Source organism: Ranitomeya imitator, chromosome 4, assembly GCF_032444005.1.
Source record: "Ranitomeya imitator isolate aRanImi1 chromosome 4, aRanImi1.pri, whole genome shotgun sequence".
Classification (NCBI taxonomy): domain Eukaryota; kingdom Metazoa; phylum Chordata; class Amphibia; order Anura; family Dendrobatidae; genus Ranitomeya; species Ranitomeya imitator.
The window spans coordinates 400273255-400292373 of record NC_091285.1 but is presented as its reverse complement, the minus strand read 5'-3'; the positions used below and the strand labels follow the sequence as shown (position 1 = coordinate 400292373).

At 44.0% G+C, this 19119-nt stretch overlaps 1 long non-coding RNA gene across 1 annotated transcript in view; it reads left to right on the top strand.

The window, feature by feature from the left end:
- The first annotated feature begins 2660 nt into the window (after positions 1-2660).
- Positions 2661-19119, top strand: part of LOC138674147 (uncharacterized) — a 223955-nt gene continuing 207496 nt past the window's right edge. The window contains exon 1 of the long non-coding RNA XR_011320508.1: positions 2661-3128. This is a non-coding gene — a long non-coding RNA (uncharacterized lncRNA). The remainder of the gene's footprint in view (positions 3129-19119) is intronic.

Below are 19119 nucleotides of genomic sequence, written 5' to 3'. Positions count from 1 at the left end.
TGCGGCTCCAACTCCCATAGGGGTGGAGCCGCATATTCATTACTGTAAATGAGCGGCCCCACGTGACCGCTCATACAGTAGAAGGTGCGGCCAGGACAGGAAGCAGCGCCAGCCAGCGAGGGAGCCGGGTATTTTAATAACAGCGGGGGGGCGCACAGGGTGTGGGAGGGGGGTGGGGTCATGGAGCTTTATTTTAAACACGATTATTCATATCTTCTCTACAGCAAACGCTGCTGCAGGGAAGATATGAATCGCGGCTTCAGCACCAGATGCAGGGGACAGCGCTAAACTTTAGCACTGTCTCCTGCACGGTGCGTGTGGTACCCAGTGGGCACACGGGCGGCACACGTGTGCCGCACATGTGCCACACTGATGTGCCACAGAAACGCACTGGCACACGGACACAGATAATTCCGGTACTGGAATTATCTGGACGTGTGAGACTGCCCTAATGAAGTGAAATGAGCCATTTTTTTTAAAATCTGACCAGTGTCACTTTATATGATAATAACTATGGAACACTTCAACAAATCTCAGTGAATTTGAGATTGTTTTTTGTGACACATTATACTTTATGATAATGGTAAATTTAGGTCGATATGTTTTGTGTACACTTATAAAAAATATCAGAAATTTGAGAAAATTTTTAAAAATTAGCAATTTTTAAACTTTGAATGATTATCCTTTTAATCCAGATAGTCATACCATAGAAAAACATTAATAAATAACATTTCCCACATGTCTGCTTTACATCAGCACCATTTGCAAAATGTTCTTTTATTTTGTTAGCATTTTACGAGGTTTAAAACTGTAGCAGTAATTTTTCACTTTTTCAAGGAAATTTACAACATTTATTTTTTAGGGACCTATCCATGTTTGAAGTGCCTTTAGGGGTCCCATATATTGAGAAACCCCCCAAAATGTATACCATTTTAAAAACAGCACCCCGACATATTGAAAACAGTAGTCAGGTAGTTTATTAACCCTTCAGATGACTTTCAGGAATGAATGCAAACTGGCATGACAGAAGTGAAAATGTGTATTTTTACCATCTAAATGCCACTAACTTCTGAACAGGTTACAACAGCTGTCAGACTCAAAGGTCGCTATTTGGTCTTGAATTGCCATGGCAAACATGAGGACCACAAAATCATGATCTGAGGGCACCAATTGGGATAAAGAGGAAGCCCCCACCCTCTGTTAACGATTTATAATGATGTAGTCACTATTGACAGCAGCATCTAAGGGGTTAAACAGATTTGGACAGTGCGAACATTGATTGTGGCTGATGCAACAAGTTGTCAGCTATAGTGGACAGCCGACAGCTGCTGGATTGTCACCTGTATGGGGATGCTAGTCTCTTATATCTCAGGTCAGTTAAAAGACTTATTGGCGGTCATTAAGGGGTTAAATCTTATTTTGTACTGCTTGTTACCAATATTACCGGGAACCTATTTAATCTATCAGCAGTGACTGGATTCCTAGGCGAGGAGCTCAACACTGAAGCTCTTTGGTGCACAGCGCTGCTTTGAAGTTGGCTAGATCATACTCTTAGCTCCCATTCTGGCCAACTTCAGCGCCCCAGCACTTCCCTAATCCCCATAAACAGGATGGTGGTAGGCTGTGGAGCAGAGCGCTTTGAAAAAATGATCTTGAGACATCCCCTATACAGGCTTGGACGGCCCACAGGGTAATCCTCCTGTGGGCCCCTGTGCAAGAGTGGGCCACCACCCTCTCATATGAGCAGTACTTGGCGCAAAATACTTGAATCACTATGTACAAAGGCAGCAGTTTATTCATTTAACAATCTACCCAGTTCATCGTTATATAAATTCGTGATTGAGGATAATGTCATATTTGCATGTTGTTGAAAAGTGGGGCCCTGGAGTTTCTTACTAGGGTGCCCCTGGCACCCCAGTCCAACAGTGCCTTTATAGGTTTTAAGAGTCAAACAGTACATTATTTTTGTGCCGTTTGGGCTCATAGTTGAGTGGACCACTCCAAATACTTTACTATCCTTGCATAGGACACTATAGTATTGGAGTCTAGGCTGACTTGTCTACTTCTATCAAGCTGTGCAAAAATGTAAGATATTTTTATGTGTAAGTGCCACCCCACCAGTACTGCTGCATATTTATGCTGTGATGTGACATATGTCTGCTCGCATATATTTATAATTTGAGCATCTATTATATACTTCCTATGATATTTTAGGGAAATATTTTACAAATGCAAACATTTTACTATATATTAGGAACTGAGGACATACTAACCTCTATTGCAAAAGCCAGAAACAAAGCTATTAGGTAAAAAGTAATGCTGAGTCATGTTGCTGACTTCATTGAATTTTACAGTACACAGCCTATTAGGTCTATGGAAAGATACAAACTATGTGTCATTGCAGCCTAGGAAGACACTGTGTGATCATTTCCTTGTTTTTGATGTGGAGCAGGAATCCTGATGATGATGATGCGCTGCAGGGATGAGTGTTCCTGGTGATGATGAGCAGGGTGCTGATGCTGGCAAGGTTTGCTGCGTATCCTGTTTGCTAATTCTGCAGTCACGTGAGGCCCCTTTAAGTTTCCATTCAGAGCAGCTTGTGGTGTCACATGATGGACATGATATAATGTAACCACATCAGCGAGGAGCCACAGGCTACAGCAGGGGACTGAAAGGGAATAGGACAGAGCTCTGCAGCACTCACAGTCCTATCACGTCCTTGACAGGCTCCGAGGATACAGATGCATGGACAAGAAGATGATGGGGGCAGCACACTGCGTACAGGCAACATGCCTGGGAAGGGACTGAACTTTCTCTGCTAAAAAAAGGAGAAGTGACGGCGAAGCAGAGCAAACTTCCATCCATCGCACGCAGAGGTGGAGGGAGAGGTGCAGCACATCATAGCATCGGACAGCAGAGGGAGAAGCAGCAGGATCCACATCCAGCAATGAGAGAAATAGAGGAGGGAGGAGCAGCCACTTCCAGCAGCACAACACATGGAGAAGGAAGCAGCAGCCACCTGCAGTTCTCACCTCTGTCACCAAGGCTTGTGCTCACATTCCCTGGCACACCCAGCTGCATGGCAGGGGCACTATGGATACACTATGCGGCTCAGCTCATCCTGCATGGTAAGTCATGGCCACCTGCGGGTGGTCTTATCACTTGCATCTTCTGGCAACTGATGACAGCTGATCACAGCAACAATCACTAGTAGATGGGTTTCTCAATAACCAGCGTCATGTTTTCCAGCCGCACAGCAGAATGCAGCCCGAGCCCTGGACACGCGCCACGCCCCCCTATTGTCCAGGGCACGAGTGGATGATAGACACAGTATCTACAGCTATCTATAGGCAGTATACAGCTGTGCATATGGATATACACAGTGTACAGCCAACTGTAGACCGTATAGAGCTGGGTATGTGGATATAGACAGTATATAGCTCTACATATGGATATAGACAGTATACTGCTGTCTATAGGGATACAATATACAGCTGTCTATAGGCAGTATACAGCTAACTAGACAGTATATAGCTGTGTATATGGATATACAGTATATAGCTCTACATATGGATATAGGCAGTATATAGCTCTACATATGGATATAGACAGTATACTGCTGTCTATAGGGATACAATATACAGCTATCTATAGGCAGTATACAGCTGTGCATATGGATATACACAGTGTACAGCCAACTGTAGACCGTATAGAGCTGGGTATGTGGATATAGACAGTATATAGCTCTACATATGGATATAGACAGTATACTGCTGTCTATAGGGATACAATATACAGCTGTCTATAGGCAGTATACAGCTAACTAGACAGTATATAGCTGTGTATATGGATATACAGTATATAGCTCTACATATGGATATAGGCAGTATATAGCTCTACATATGGATATAGACAGTATACTGCTGTCTATAGGGATACAATATACAGCTATCTATAGGCAGTATACAGCTGTGCATATGGATATACACAGTGTACAGCCAACTGTAGACCGTATAGAGCTGGGTATGTGGATATAGACAGTATATAGCTCTACATATGGATATAGACAGTATACTGCTGTCTATAGGGATACAATATACAGCTGTCTATAGGCAGTATACAGCTAACTAGACAGTATATAGCTGTGTATATGGATATACAGTATATAGCTCTACATATGGATATAGGCAGTATATAGCTCTACATATGGATATAGACAGTATACTGCTGTCTATAGGGACACAATATACAGCTGTCGATAGGCAGTATACAGCTAACTAGACAGTATATAGCTGTGTATATGGATATACAGTATATAGCTCTACATATGGATATAGGCAGTATATAGCTCTACATATGGATATAGACAGTATACTGCTGTCTATAGGGACACAATATACAGCTGTCTATAGGCAGTATACAGCTAACTAGACAGCATATAGCTGTGTATATGGATATAGACAGTATATAGCTCTACATATGGATATATACAGTATGCATCCATCTTTAGTACACATATATCTATGGGTATATACGGTATATAGCTATCTATATGTACAGTAATCTTTATAAACAGCATGTGTATATATGCAGTATACAGCTCTCTATGCGGCTGTATATGTGTAGCGTTATGAATATGCACAGTTGTCTATACGGATACCTACAGTAAACAGCTCTATAGACAATATAAAGCTATCTTATATGGGGATACGTCTAGTAAACAGCTCTATAGACAATATAAAGCTATCTTATATGGGGATACGTCTAGTAAACAGCTCTATAGACAATATAAAGCTATCTTATATGGGGATATCTGTCTAGTAAACAGCTCTATGTACAATATAAAGCTGTCTTATATGGGGATATCTGTCTAGTAAACAGCTCTATGTACAATAGAAAGCTGTCTTATATGGGGATACGTCTAGTAAACAGCTCTATAGACACTATAAAGCTATCTTATATGGGGCTATGTCTAGTAAACAGCTCTATAGACAATATAAAGCTATCTTATATGGGGCTATGTCTAGTAAACAGCTCGATACAATATAAAGCTGTCTTATATGGGGGTGTCTAGTAAACAGCTTTGTATTTGGCCATGTAGTTGCCTATAGAGTAAGACTATACAGGCTATACCTCTCTATGGATATAGTCAGTATACAGTCTATAGCTGTGTATACGTGGACCTATGGGCTCCATATTGCTCTGTCCTGAGCATGGACTGACATGCTACGAGACTCCTGCTATATGGCGGGTTCACGGCGTTCACTTGCTGTCCACACCGGGCACACGCCCCTCGTCTCACTGAATGCCCACTGGTAGCACTGTTCGGGCAGCAGTAGTGTGTGGCAGGACATGGTGTTATGTAGTTGCTCCCTCACACGCATGTAGAATGGAGTCTTGACGTCAGTTGTCCTGTGTGCGATGAGGGAGCAGTGGTGTGAGGAGAGCCGCCGTGCCGCACGCTGACTGCTGGGAACTCTGCTATGTCCGCATTCCAGCTCATGTTGCGCAGATAAAATTCAGCCCTGATGTAAACAGAGAGGAGGAGCCGAGAGCTGAGCGCGCCCTCCCTGCCCTCCTCCCAGAGCTCCGGGTGCACATGGTAATGTGTACATCTCTTATGTAAGCGCATGTGCAGTGTATGGAAGACAAATCTATGAGGTAAAATCGCTGGTGTATGGTAATTGGTAAATGTCTGAGGTAATGTGTGAGGTAAACAGACTAGTGCAGGGTAATGTGTAACAGTATATGGAGGAGGTAATCTATGAGGTAACCACCATGATGCAGGGTTATGTGTACATATCACTTAATCTATAAGGTAAACAGGCTGGTGCATTGTTATGATACATGTTGGAGGTAATCTATAAGGTAAACAGAGGTATGGTACATGTCTGAGGTGATCTGAGGTAAACAGGCTGGTGCAAGGTTATGGTATATGCCTGAAGTAATCTATGAGGTCAGCCTGGTACAGGGCTGTGGGACATGTCTGAGATAAACACACTGGTGCAGGGCTGTGGGACATGTCTGAGGTAAACACACTGGTGCAGGGCTGTGGGACATGTCTGAGGTAAACACTGGTGCAGGGCTGTGGGACATGTCTGAGGTAAACAGACTAGTGCAGAGTTGTTTGTACATGTCAGAGGTAATCTATGAGGTAAACAGCCTGGTGCGAGGGTTATGGCACATGTCTGAGGTAATCTATGAGGTAAACAGCCTGATGCAAGGGTTATGGCACATGTCTGAGGTGATCTATGAGGTAAACAGCCTGTTGCAAGGTTGTGGTACATGTCTGAGGTGATCTATGAGGTAAACAGACTAGTGCAGGGTTATGGCACATGTCTGAGGTAATCTATGAGGTAAAGAGACTAGTGCAGGGTTATGGTACATGCATATGGAGGTAATCTATGAGGTAAATAGTATGGTACAGGGTTATGGTACATGTCTGAGGTAATCTATGAGGTAAACAGACTGGTGCAGGGTTATGTCTACATGTACAGTACAGACCAAAAGTTTGGACACACCTCATTTAAAGATTTTTCTGTATTTTCATCACTGTGAAAATTGTACATTCACACTGAAGGCATCAAAACTATGAATTAACATGTGGAATTATATACTTAACAAAAAGTGTGAAACAACTGAAATTATGTCTTATATTCTTGGTTCTTCAAAGTAGCCACCTTTTGCTTTGGTGACTGCTTTGCACACTCTTGGCATTCTCTCAATGAGCTTCAAGAGGTAGTCACCAGGAATGGTCTTCCAACAATCTTGAAGGACTTCCCAGAGATGCTTAGCACTTGTTGGCCCCTTTGCCTTCACTTTGCGGTCCAGCTCATCCCAAACCATCTCGATTTGGTTCAGGTCTGGTGACTGTGGAGGCCAGGTCATCTGGCGTAGCACCTCATCACTCGCCTTTTTGCTCAAATAGCCCTTACACAGCCTGGAGGTGTGTTTGGGGTCATTGTCCTGTTGAAAAATCAATGATGGTCCAACTAAACGCAAACCGGATGGAATAGCATGCCGCTGCAAGATGCTGTGGTAGCCATGCTGGTTCAGTATGCCTTTATTTTTGAATAAATCTCCAACAGTGTCACCAGCAAAGCACCCCCACACCATCACACCTCCTCCTCCATGCTTCACAGTGGGAACCAGGCATGTAGAGACAATCCGTTCACCTTTTTTGCATCGCACAAAGACACGGTGGTTGGAACCAAAGATCTCAAATTTGGACTCATCTGACCAAAGCACAGATTTCCACTGGTCTAAGGGTATGTGTCCACGTTCAGGATTGTATCAGGATTTGGTCAGTATTTTTCATCAGTATTTGTAAGCCAAAACCAGGAGTGGAACAATTAGAGGAAAAGTATAATAGAAACATATGCCCCACTTTTGCATTTATCACCCACTCCTGGTTTTGGCTTACAAATACTGATGAAAAATCCTGACCAAATCCTGATGCAATCCTGAACGTGGACACATACCCTAACAGGGCTGTGGAGTCGGTAAGCCACAGTTGCGACTCCGACTCCTGGACTTTATCAGGTTCCGACTTCTGCTCCGACTCCTTCATAAATGGCCAATTCGTTACAATAAATTTACTGTTGTCAAATATTAACATCGTGCTTATTCAGTTTCTCACCATCATATAAGTAATCAGACCACTTGGAGCAAAAACTATATTTATTAGAATACAATTAGAATATAGCAAATAACATAAACTTTTCTAAACTCTTGTGAGTAAATATGCAATAAACACTGTTATGCAGTTAATAAGAAGAAATCTATAAATTTGTCCTCAGAAAAAGTATTGCCTGTCAGATCCTCCTTCATGGATGCCCTCAAATCTGATCTAATTATTTTGAGAGCAGAGAACAACCTCTCTACACTAACTTGGGTTGGTGGCAAAGCAGTAACCACTCGGGCAACATCTCTGACAATGTCGGATACAGAGGAATCGCTTGTTGCACTGTTATTTTTGATGAACGGTCAAATTTCTCAATTTCTTTTAGTGCACATGAAAAATTCTGCTGGAATGTACTGGCTGTGTTCTTTGATGGGGATGACTCTTCTATGCGGGAACGCTTTGCACGGTCCTTGTGATCCAAATATTTTTCGAAATGAAATTCTTCATCAGTTGATGAGGGTGAAGATGTGGCAGGATGACCAAATTCTTCTTGTTCCTCCTGACTGTTCTGCAACCCTTTCATCCTTACTGCTGTTTCAAACAGAGCTTCTTTTCCTTTAGCTAGCTGTTGATCATCTAGAAGTATCTGATGCATTGGGTCAACATAAACAGCTGCCGAAAGAATGTTATTTTGTAATAGTAGCTCCTCTCTCCGTTTCATTGATGTAGCAATGCCACTTGCAATTAACCCTCCTCTTTGGGACAGGCGAAACATCAGGTTCTTACACTCCTTTAAAGGGAACCTGTCACCCCGAAAATCGTGGGTGAGGTAAGCCCACCGGCATCAGGGGCTTATCTGCAGCATTCTGTAATGCTGTAGATAAGCCCCCGATGTTACCTGAAAGAGGAGAAAAAGACGTTATATTATACTCACCCAGGGGCGGTCCCGCTGCCGGTCCGGTCGGATGGGTGTCTCTGGTCCGCTGCGGCGCCTCCCATCTTCATTACAAGACGTCCTCTTCTGATCTTCAGCCACGGCTCCGGCGCAGGCGTACTTTGCTCTGCCCTCTTGAGGGCAGAGGATAGTACTGCAGTGCGCAGGCGCCGGAAAGGTCAGAGGCCCGGCGCCTGCACACTGCAGTACTTTGTCTGCCCTCAACAGGGCAGAGCAAAGTACGCCTGCGCCGGAGCCGTGGCTGAAGATCAGAAGAGGACGTCTTGTAATGAAGATGGGAGGCACTGGAGCGGACCAGAGATGCCCATCCGACCTGACCAGCAGCAGGACCGCCCCTGGGTGAGTATAATATAACGTCTTTTCCTCCTTTTTCAGGTAACATCGGGGGCTTATCTACAGCATTACAGAATGCTGCAGATAAGCCCCTGGTGCCGGTGGGCTTACCTCACCCGCGATTTTCGGGGTGACAGGTTCCCTTTAAGAAAATACCTGGAGTTAAGTCCTCTGTAATTTTTTAGTCACTGTAAATGGGTACTCTAGCAATTTTTCCAGCTAAGTCACCTGATTCCACTGACTTTCATTTAGCGTCAGTTGAGGGTTAGCCATGTCTACAAGAAAGGTTTTACGTTCAACCAAGCGCTGAATCATTAAGTACTGCCCCATCGTGTGGCTTGATCAATAATTGCCCCTTTTCCAGCACGTCTCTTCAAAATTGAGTCAACTTTAGGGGTTCTGGCAACAGTAGCCAATTTTTTTTCACCTTGCCAATCAGTGCAGCAGCATGTCCTTCTTGCAGACTATCCCTTATAGCCAGCTGTAGCGTATACACAACACAGCGCATGTAATGAATGAAAGAACGTATTGACAAAGTTTCAGCAAGATCATCTAAACTATCATGTTGCTGTTCATCTGAAGCAACTTCAGTTTGCTCCTCAGTTACAATACTGTGTTCCTCTATTTCAAACATTTCTGTGTCTGTGGACCCAGAATGTTCTTCTAGCTGCTGGTCACCATCATTCATTACTCTCATTCATTAGCTTAATAGTACTTATCATATTTGAAGCATTGACAGTTACGACAGAAAGAACTTGCTCTTTTTTAAGTTCATTGTCTTTCAGAACCTTTTCCACCAAGACCTGGAGAAACTCACTGGTGTGATGAGCTTTGGTGTCTTTTACTGCCAATGTCTTGGTAACTATTTCATTTTTGTCACAAACAAATCGGACATTGATGGCAAAATAGTTCACTCTGTGACGTGTGCAGGCATCCATTTTAAGAAACAGAAAGCGTCCCTTGAGAGTTTTTTTAAGTTCTTCCTTTTGTTTAAAAGCTTCTTCGATTACTAATTTTCTAATACTCTCTCTCTCCAGAGAAACACCAAGCTTGCGGGCCATTTCCCCATTCAGACACATAAAAGCTGGTCGTGAAAATAATGAAATATGCACACTATCCTTTACAACAAGCTCTATGATCTGTTTTTTTAAATGTATCTACTGTCATTGTCACAGTAACTTTGTCACTGACAAAATATCTTGCAACTGATGGCTGCAAAGTTCTCTGCTCCTTTGTTTGGCTGGAAGAGCTGGGCACTGGTTCATTGGTTTGGATGCAGTCTTTCTCATCCAGTACTTCTGGATGAAAGCGCTGTAAATGTCTCTTTAGATTAGAAGCTCTGGTAGGAGCATTTTTATCTTTGCCTGAATATGCACTGATCTTGGCTTCACAGCATTTGTTTTTGTCTGGATCATTTGTCATACACTGACAGACATAATGTTTTCTATCTTGAGTGATGGTGAAATGTTCAAATACAGCTGATTTAATGTGACGCTTCTTTGACATTCTCAGGTTTTTAATTCTGCATTCACAATCCAAATGACAATTGTTTTTCCTAAAAACAATTGTACAAAATTATTGCCAGGTCCTACAACTGATATAGTGGTCAGTAATACTGTTATTCGTCATGTTCTCACAGTTAATTGATGCAAAGTTTGTTGAAAGGCTAATACTTCTTACAGTCTTCCTCTTCTGAGTAGCAGCTGTGAGATGCTTGGAAGACACACACCAAACATCTAGTCTAGAGGAGGAGCTTTACTACTAAGAATTTGCAACACATTTTCACTTTCAGTTTCATACATTGTAAGTAGGGGGGTTAGGGCAGCATGAGGTTAACCAAGTATAAGATTAGATAAGGGCAGTGGAGAACAGTGACACACAAGAAGCAAGAAATGTCTCTATCTCCAGCAGAACTGCTTATCACTGTTGTTCATAGTTTGATAGAACATATATATTTGAGTAACATTTATAAAATTCATATGAAAGTTCAATTATGAAATATTAATACATTTTTATTAAAGCTGGAGTCGGAATCGGTACATTTCTACCGACTCCGACTCCAACCAAAACTAACTCCGACTCCGACTGCACGACTCCGACTCCACAGCCCTGTGGTCTAATGTCCATTCCTTGTGTTCTTTAGACCAAACAAGTCTCTTCTGCTTGTTGCCTGTCCTTAGCAGTGGTTTCCTAGCAGCTATTTTACCATGAAGGCCTGCTGCACAAAGTCTCCTCTTAACAGTTGTAGAAATGTATCTGCTGCTAGAACTCTGTGTGGCATTGACCTGGTCTCTAATCTGAGCTGCTGTTAACCTGCGATTTCTGAGGCTGGTGACTTGGATAAACTTAGGCCGGGTTCTCACTGCGTCTAGGCAGTTCGTTAGACGGACTACGTTACACCGCGGCATAAACGCGGTGTAACGTAGTCCGTTACGGCCGCCATTGACAGCAATGTCGGACACATCGCTAGCGCACGCCCACAATGGGCATGCGCTAGGGATGTGCCGTCATTGAGTGATGGACCCGAGACGCGGGCTGCAGCGTTTCCGGGTCTGTCACTGCTAGCACAGATAGAGCTAGCAGATGCTCTATCTGCGCTAGCGCGATGTAGCGCCGGCACTTGCGCTAGCAGCAGCCCGTTAGCGTATGTGCTGAACGGGCTGCTGCTAACGCAGTGTGAACTTAGCCTTATCCTCAGAAGCAGAGGTGACTCTCGGTCTAACTTTCCTGGGGCGGTCCTCATGTGAGCCAGTTTCTTTGTAGCACTTGATGGTTTTTGCCACTGCACTTGGGGACACTTTCAAAGTTTTCCCAATTTTTCGGACTGACTGACCTTCATTTCTTAAAGTAATGATGGCCACAAGTTTTTGTTAGCTGCTTTTTTCTTGCCATAATACAAATTCCACAGTCTATTCAGTAGGACTATCAGCTGTGTATCCACCAGACTTCTGCACAACACAAATGATGGTCCCAACACCATTTATAAGGCAAGAAATCCCACTTATTAAACCTGACAGGACACACCTGTGAAATGAAAACCATTCCCGGTGACTACCTCTTGAAGCTCATCAAGAGAGTGCAAAGCAGTCATCAAAGCAAAAGGTGGCTACTTTGAAGAACCTAGAATATAAGACATAATTTCAGTTCTTTCACACTTTTTTGTTAAGTATATAATTCCACATGTGTTAATTCATAGTTTTGATGCCTACAGTGTGAATGTACAATTTCCATAGTCATGGAAATACAGAAAAATCTTTAAATGAGAAGGTGTGTCCAAACTTTTGGTCTGTACTGTATATGAAGGTAAGAACAAAAACCACTGATACATGTTCATTATATAGCCTCAAATCTGGAGATAATAATCAACAGCCTAAAAAGAGTTCCAGTTGGAATAAAATACAACTTTTATTAATATAAATTTAAAGATCATACTACAATAAAAGAATGTCTCACCATGAGAGACGCCAGTCCAATTATAATGAATGCACAAATGCAAAGCACTAATACAACTAACATACATCATTTTCCACAACAGCCTATAGCAGCATATATGGTCCTAACAACACCCAAAATGCAAAAATAAAGTACCGTATATACTCGAGGATAAGCCGACCCCCCTAATTTTGCCACAAAAAACTGGGAAAACTTAAAGGGAACCTGTCACCCCCGTTTTTTGAGATTGAGCTATAAATACTGTTAAATAGGGCCTGCGCTGTGTGTTCCTATAGTGTATGTAGTGTACCCCGATTCCCCATGTATGCTGAGAAATAACTTACCAAAGTCGCCGTTTTCGCCTGTCAATCAGGCTGGTCAGGTCGGGAGGGCGTGGTGACATCGCTGGTTCTTCCTCAGCTTTACGTTGGTGGCGTAGTGGCGTAGTGGTGAAGACACAGCGCGCGATCTGCGCTGTCATCCCTTTCGTCGGTGGGGGCGGCCATCTTCCTGGGGCCGCGCGTGCGCAGATCGAGTGCTCTGCTGCACGGGGCTTCAGGAAAATGGCCGCGGGATGCCGCGCGTGCGCATTAGAGATCGCGGCGGCCATTTTCCCAAAGCCGAGTTTGCATCTCGGCTTTGGGAAAATGGCCGCCGCGATCTCTAATGCGCACGCGCGGCATCCCGCGGCCATTTTCCTGAAGCCCCGTGCAGCAGAGCACTCGATCTGCGCACGCGCGGCCCCAGGAAGATGGCCGCCCCCACCAACGAAAGGGATGACAGCGCAGATCGCGCGCTGTGTCTTCACCACTACGCCACTACGCCACCAACGTAAAGCTGAGGAAGAACCAGCGATGTCACCACGCCCTCCCGACCTGACCAGCCTGATTGACAGGCGAAAACGGCGACTTTGGTAAGTTATTTCTCAGCATACATGGGGAATCGGGGTACACTACATACACTATAGGAACACACAGCGCAGGCCCTATTTAACAGTATTTATAGCTCAATCTCAAAAAACGGGGTGACAGGTTCCCTTTAATGACTCGAGTATAAGCCTAGGGTGTAAAATGCAGCAGCTACTGGTAAATTTCAAAAATAAAAATAGATACCAATAAAAGTAAAAGTAATTGAGACATCAGTAGGTTGTGTTTTTGAATATCCATATTGAATCAGGAGCCCCATATAATGCTCCATACAGTTTATGATGGGCTCCATAAGATGCTCCATATTAAAATATGCCCAATATAATGCTGCACAAATGCTGGTTATGGCCCCATAAGATGCTCCATACAGACATTTGCCCCGTATAATGCTCCACAAATGTGGATTATGGCCCCATAAGATGCTCCATACAGATAACTGCCCCATATAATGCTGCACATGGTCACATAAGATGCCCCATACAGATATTTGCCCCCATATAATGCTGCACATGGCCACATAAGATGCTCCATACAGATATTTGCCCCGTATAATGCTCCACAAATGTGGATTATGGCCCCATAAGATGCTCCATACAGATATTTTCCCCCATATCATGCTGCACATGGCCCCATATAATGCTGCACATGGCCCCATACAGATGCCCCGTACAGATATTTGCCCCCATATCATGCTGCACATGGCCACATAAGATGCTCCATAGAGATATTTGCCCCATATAATGCTGCACATGGCCACATAAGATGCCCCATACAGATATTTGCCCCATATAATGCTGCACATGGCCACATAAGATGCTCCATACAGATATTGGCCCCATATAATGCTGCACATGGCCACATAAGATGCCCCATACAGATATTTGCCCCCATATCATGCTGCACATGGCCACATAAGATGCCCCATACAGATATTTGCCCCCATATCATGCTGCACATGGCCACATAAGATGCTCCATAGAGATATTTGCCCCATATAATGCTGCACATGGCCACATAAGATGCTCCATAGAGATATTTGCCCCATATAATGCTGCACATGGCCACATAAGATGCCCCATACAGATATTTGCCCCATATAATGCTGCACATGGCCACATAAGATGCTCCATACAGATATTGGCCCCATAAAATGCTGCACATGGCCACATAAGATGCCCCATACAGATATTTGCCCCCATATCATGCTGCACATGGCCACATAAGATGCCCCATACAGATATTTGCCCCCATATCATGCTGCACATGGCACCATAAGATGTTCCATACAGTTATTTGCCCCATATGCGATAAAAAAAATTACGTACTCACCTCTCCGGCACCTGCTATAGTCACCTGCTCCCCGTTCCACCACTGACCGCTGCTGTGTTTTCCCCATCCTTTGCACCGACGTTCAGGAAGAGGGCGGTGCGCACTAATCGCGTCACCGCGCCCCCTGCCTTAGCGTCACTGCGGAAGACACAGCGGCGCTGATGGTGGAACGTTGGCTCCGGAGGCCCATATACCATGCGCAGTATTCCAGGTATTCACCCTGCACTTGTATACTTAGCACTATAACCCAATGCGCCGAAAACCTTCCTATTCATATATAGTTCTCCTCTGTTTGGAACCGCCACAACTCACGGAGCACCAGCTTGGATTCAATCCTGCCCGCCACGTTGTGATAAAGATTATTCTGATGAAGGTCTTGTGATCAGACCGAAAACGTTTAAAATCTTCAAACTGGATGCACAAATAAGCGATATGTTCAACTTGTTTCTGCAAAAATACTTCTGAGTGCCAAGTATTTTGTGATTGCTATTTGACGGGTTGGAAACCCGACTTGTGCACCACCAACATGGACCTTGAGTGCCGTGTGTACCTTCTTGTTTATATTTGTACAGGGTTTCAACTTGGGACCTATCAATTTTTATTTTTTTTTAAGCCTTGAATCATTTGATTTTGTGTTTGTGTGAGTTTCTTCCTTTTTTCTTTTCAAATTACAACTTATTGAATTCAACATTTATATGCAGCAATAAAGAAACACAAAAAACAATTACCGAAGTGCCAGAATAAATACATCTTAATCATCATAACACAACTTGCTTAACATTTTCAACCTGTATGCACTGAACAAACCAAAAAAAAAAGTTATGATATCCTCAAAGGGAACCAGTCACCCCCAAAATCGAAGATGAGCTAAGCCCACCTGCATCAGGGGCTTATCTACAGCATTCTGTAATGCTGTAGATAAGCCCCCGATGTATCCTGAAAGATGAGAAAAAGAGGTTAGATTATACTCACCTGGGGGGCAGTCCGATCCGATGGGCGTCGCGGTCCAGTCTGGGGCCTCCCATCTTACGATGACGTCCTCTTCTTGTATTCACGCTGCGGCTCCGGTGCAGGCGTACTTTGTCTGCCCTGTTGAGGGCAGAGCAAAGTACTACAGTGCGCAGGCGCCGGGCCTTGCTGTCCTTTCCCGGCGCCTGCGCACTGCAGTACTTTGCTCTGCCCTCAACAGGGCAGACAAGTACGCCTGCACCGGAGCCACAGCATGTTTTAACAAACTCTCCTCTTCTTCCTAATCCTGGTTTGTACAATACATGAACTGGATGTTAAGAATATTTTTCTCACTCCATTTGAAAAGTTGCATGGGTGTTAAGATTTGGTCTGAATATGGCCTCTGGAAGCTAGCTCGAGCTGCTGACCTGTCATCTACTCTGCATTCGCTGTCTACCCCTGTTCACTCTCAGGTTGAGCCCTAAGGCTATGTGCACACGTTGCGGATTGTATGCGTTTTGCCGCTTTTTTTCACCGCAAAAACGCATAAACAACACAACCCATTGAATTCAATGGGATTCCACAATGCTGTTCTAATGCTGCGTATTTTTCTGCGCACACATTGGAATGCATTGATCCGCTTACTTTCCGCATGGGGCTATGCCCACCATGCGCATAGTAAGCGGATCATTTGCGGATGGTACCCAGGGTGGAGGAGAGGACTCCTCCAGGCTCTTAAAAATAATTAAAATAAAAAATAGTTATATACTCACATTCTGGCGGCTCTCGGATCCAGCCCAGGCCTTAGCGATGCTCCCGGCAGCTCCCGTTCCCAGTGATGCCTTGCGACAATGACATGTGATGACGTAGCGGTCTCGTGTGATACTACGTCGTCTGAGGTCATTGTCGCAAGGCATTGCTGGGAACGGGAGTTGCTGGGAGGATCGGGAAGGCTGTGGGGCCGCATGAAGGTGAGAATGTCCTGATTTTTTAAATTTTTAAAATTATTTTTAACATTTTATCTGTTAGGGCTAGCGGAACGCACCGAGTAAATAGATGATGTTATTGGTGCGTTTGCAGCCTGGGGTCCACCGTGCAGGAGGAACCTGCTGCTAGTAAAAGGCACTATATGGCGCTATACGCGAACTCTGTTACCTCACAGAGTCGCTGATATAGAAAAGGACTGTGTCCTGTTAAGCTCACAGGAGCACATAGATAACTGCTGAGCAGATAGCAGTCAGTGGTCATGCAGACAGGAAAGCACACAACCAATTCCTCTCCGGAGGAGCCTGTATTCTAGTGGCTTATTTCAGCCGGGCCCTGAATACATGCAACCAAACTCCTGACCGGAGGTGCCAGTATTCTAATGGCTTTTACAGTCGACCCTGACCACAGGCATACATGACCACACTGGCGCGAAGCAAATAACAAGGATTAATACTAGCGCATGGCCGTGCGGTCATGCAAACCTTTTATAGCTGCAGCAACTACAGGACCTTCCCAGAAGGACCAATGGGAGGCTGCCACAGAACTTGAGCAACTTCAGGACCTTCCTAGAGGACCAATGGGAATTGCTGCTGAACCTGAGCATGTGACCCTTGATCTCCAATGAGAGATCTTACCCTGGACATGCTCAGAAGGGGAAAAGTAGGACTAAGGCTGGTTTCACACTTGCGTTCCAAAACGCATGCGTTTTTAAAAAAAACGCATGGTGAAAAAACGCATGGAAACGCGTGCAAGCGCTGCGTTTTTTTACGCATGCGTTTTTGCATGTGGTGAAAAAAACGCGGCGTTTTGACGCGTTTACATGCGTTTTTTCATGCGTTTTCGTTTTTTAAACGCATGCTGAGAAATGTGTGACAGCTGCCAATCATCAAAATAAAGTAATGCTCCTAACCACCAGGTCCATAACAGTATAGGACGACAGAGAGCAAATCAAAGTAACGGACAAAAGAAATTTAGACTGTACCGTACCAATGGTGGCAGACCTAGCGAACCGCTTAGTGCGCTTAGGAGCACCCGGAACGACCTGATGGTTAAACGTACACAGGACAAGCTCTGGGAAGTGGGAGCTCTGCTGACCGCAACCCCTAATCCTATCAAACAACTAGAAATAGCCGTGGAGCGTACCTAACACGACCTAGACGCCTCTTCACAGCCTAAGAGCTAACTAGCCCTAAAGATAGAAAATAAAGCCTACCTTGCCTCAGAGAAATTCCCCAAAGGAAAAGGCAGCCCCCCACATATATTGACTGTGAGTTAAGATGAAAGTCACAAACACAGAAATGAAACAGGCTTCAGCAAAGGGAGGCCAGACTTACTAAACAGACTGAGGATAGGAAAGGTATCTTTGCGGTCAGTCCATGGACAGAACTCGCCGAAGTACCATTCATGACCACAGGAGGGAGTTCGAAAACAGAATTCACAACAGGGTGGTATATCAGTGTGTTTTCTTAAAAAATAAAAACGCATGCGTTTTTAACGCAAACAAACGCATGTGCTTAAAAACGCATGCGTTTACATAGACATCAATAGGTTTTTTGCCGCGAAATAACGCCGCAAAAATTACTGCATGTTGCATTTCTGCAACACAACGCCTGCAGAGAAAAAACGCATGCGTTGCAAAAACGCATGCAAAAAAAGCATGCGTTTTTAATGTTAAATATAGGGAAAAAAACGCATGCGTTTTTTTGCGTTTTTTACCACAAAAACGCAAAAAAAAAAAAAAACGCAAATGTGAAACCAGCCTTAGTCCCAAAGACGTCTGCTCGCCGCTGACCAGTACTGGCTACAATGGCAGAAGCTGGAAAGGCAGCAGTAACCCTTTGCGCAGTGTCAGACTGAGCGAGACGTTGGGACCGATGCCTCCACTGAGCAGGCTCCACTGCGGCAGGAGAAGGATGAGAGACTGCAGTGGAGATGGCTCGAGATTCCCCCTGTGCTGCATAGGCAAGTATGACCAACCTGTCAATCATTTTTCCAAGCGATGCTACAGATCGCTTGGAAAACTTTAGCATTCTGCAAGCTAATTACGCTTGCAAAATGCTAGTGTTTAGCGGGAATACGCATGCCAATTCCGCATGCGTATTTCCCGCCGCAGGGAGTTGCGGATTTGCCTCGGAAATTTCCGCTGCAATTCCGCAACGTGTGCACATAGCCTAGCAAAGCTTTCTCCTCTGTCCTCTCTTGCTTCTAAGCTGTAACATAATAAAATAATACAGTAATATCTAAAAATCATGGATTATTTGGTAAATATAGACCCCACACTTTTAGATCACAGGCTGAACAGATCTGAATTCAAAATTTTCGAATTGACACTGTAATAGTTTTTTTTTTTTAAATATGATCACATCAAGATTCCAACTTGTACTTTGGTACAGATGTGGCTAGGAGCATAGCAGGCGCACGTGCATTTTTTTAAAATTTTTAAATTAAACTTTTTTTTCTGAAATGCGTTTTAAAATTTTGCGTTCGCATAGGTAAAATATTAACAAAGATACTCTTGTGACATATCTGGTGAAAGCCTGTACAGTTCTAAGTAGAATGGTGTTTACTTTGGTTCTCTATCTTTT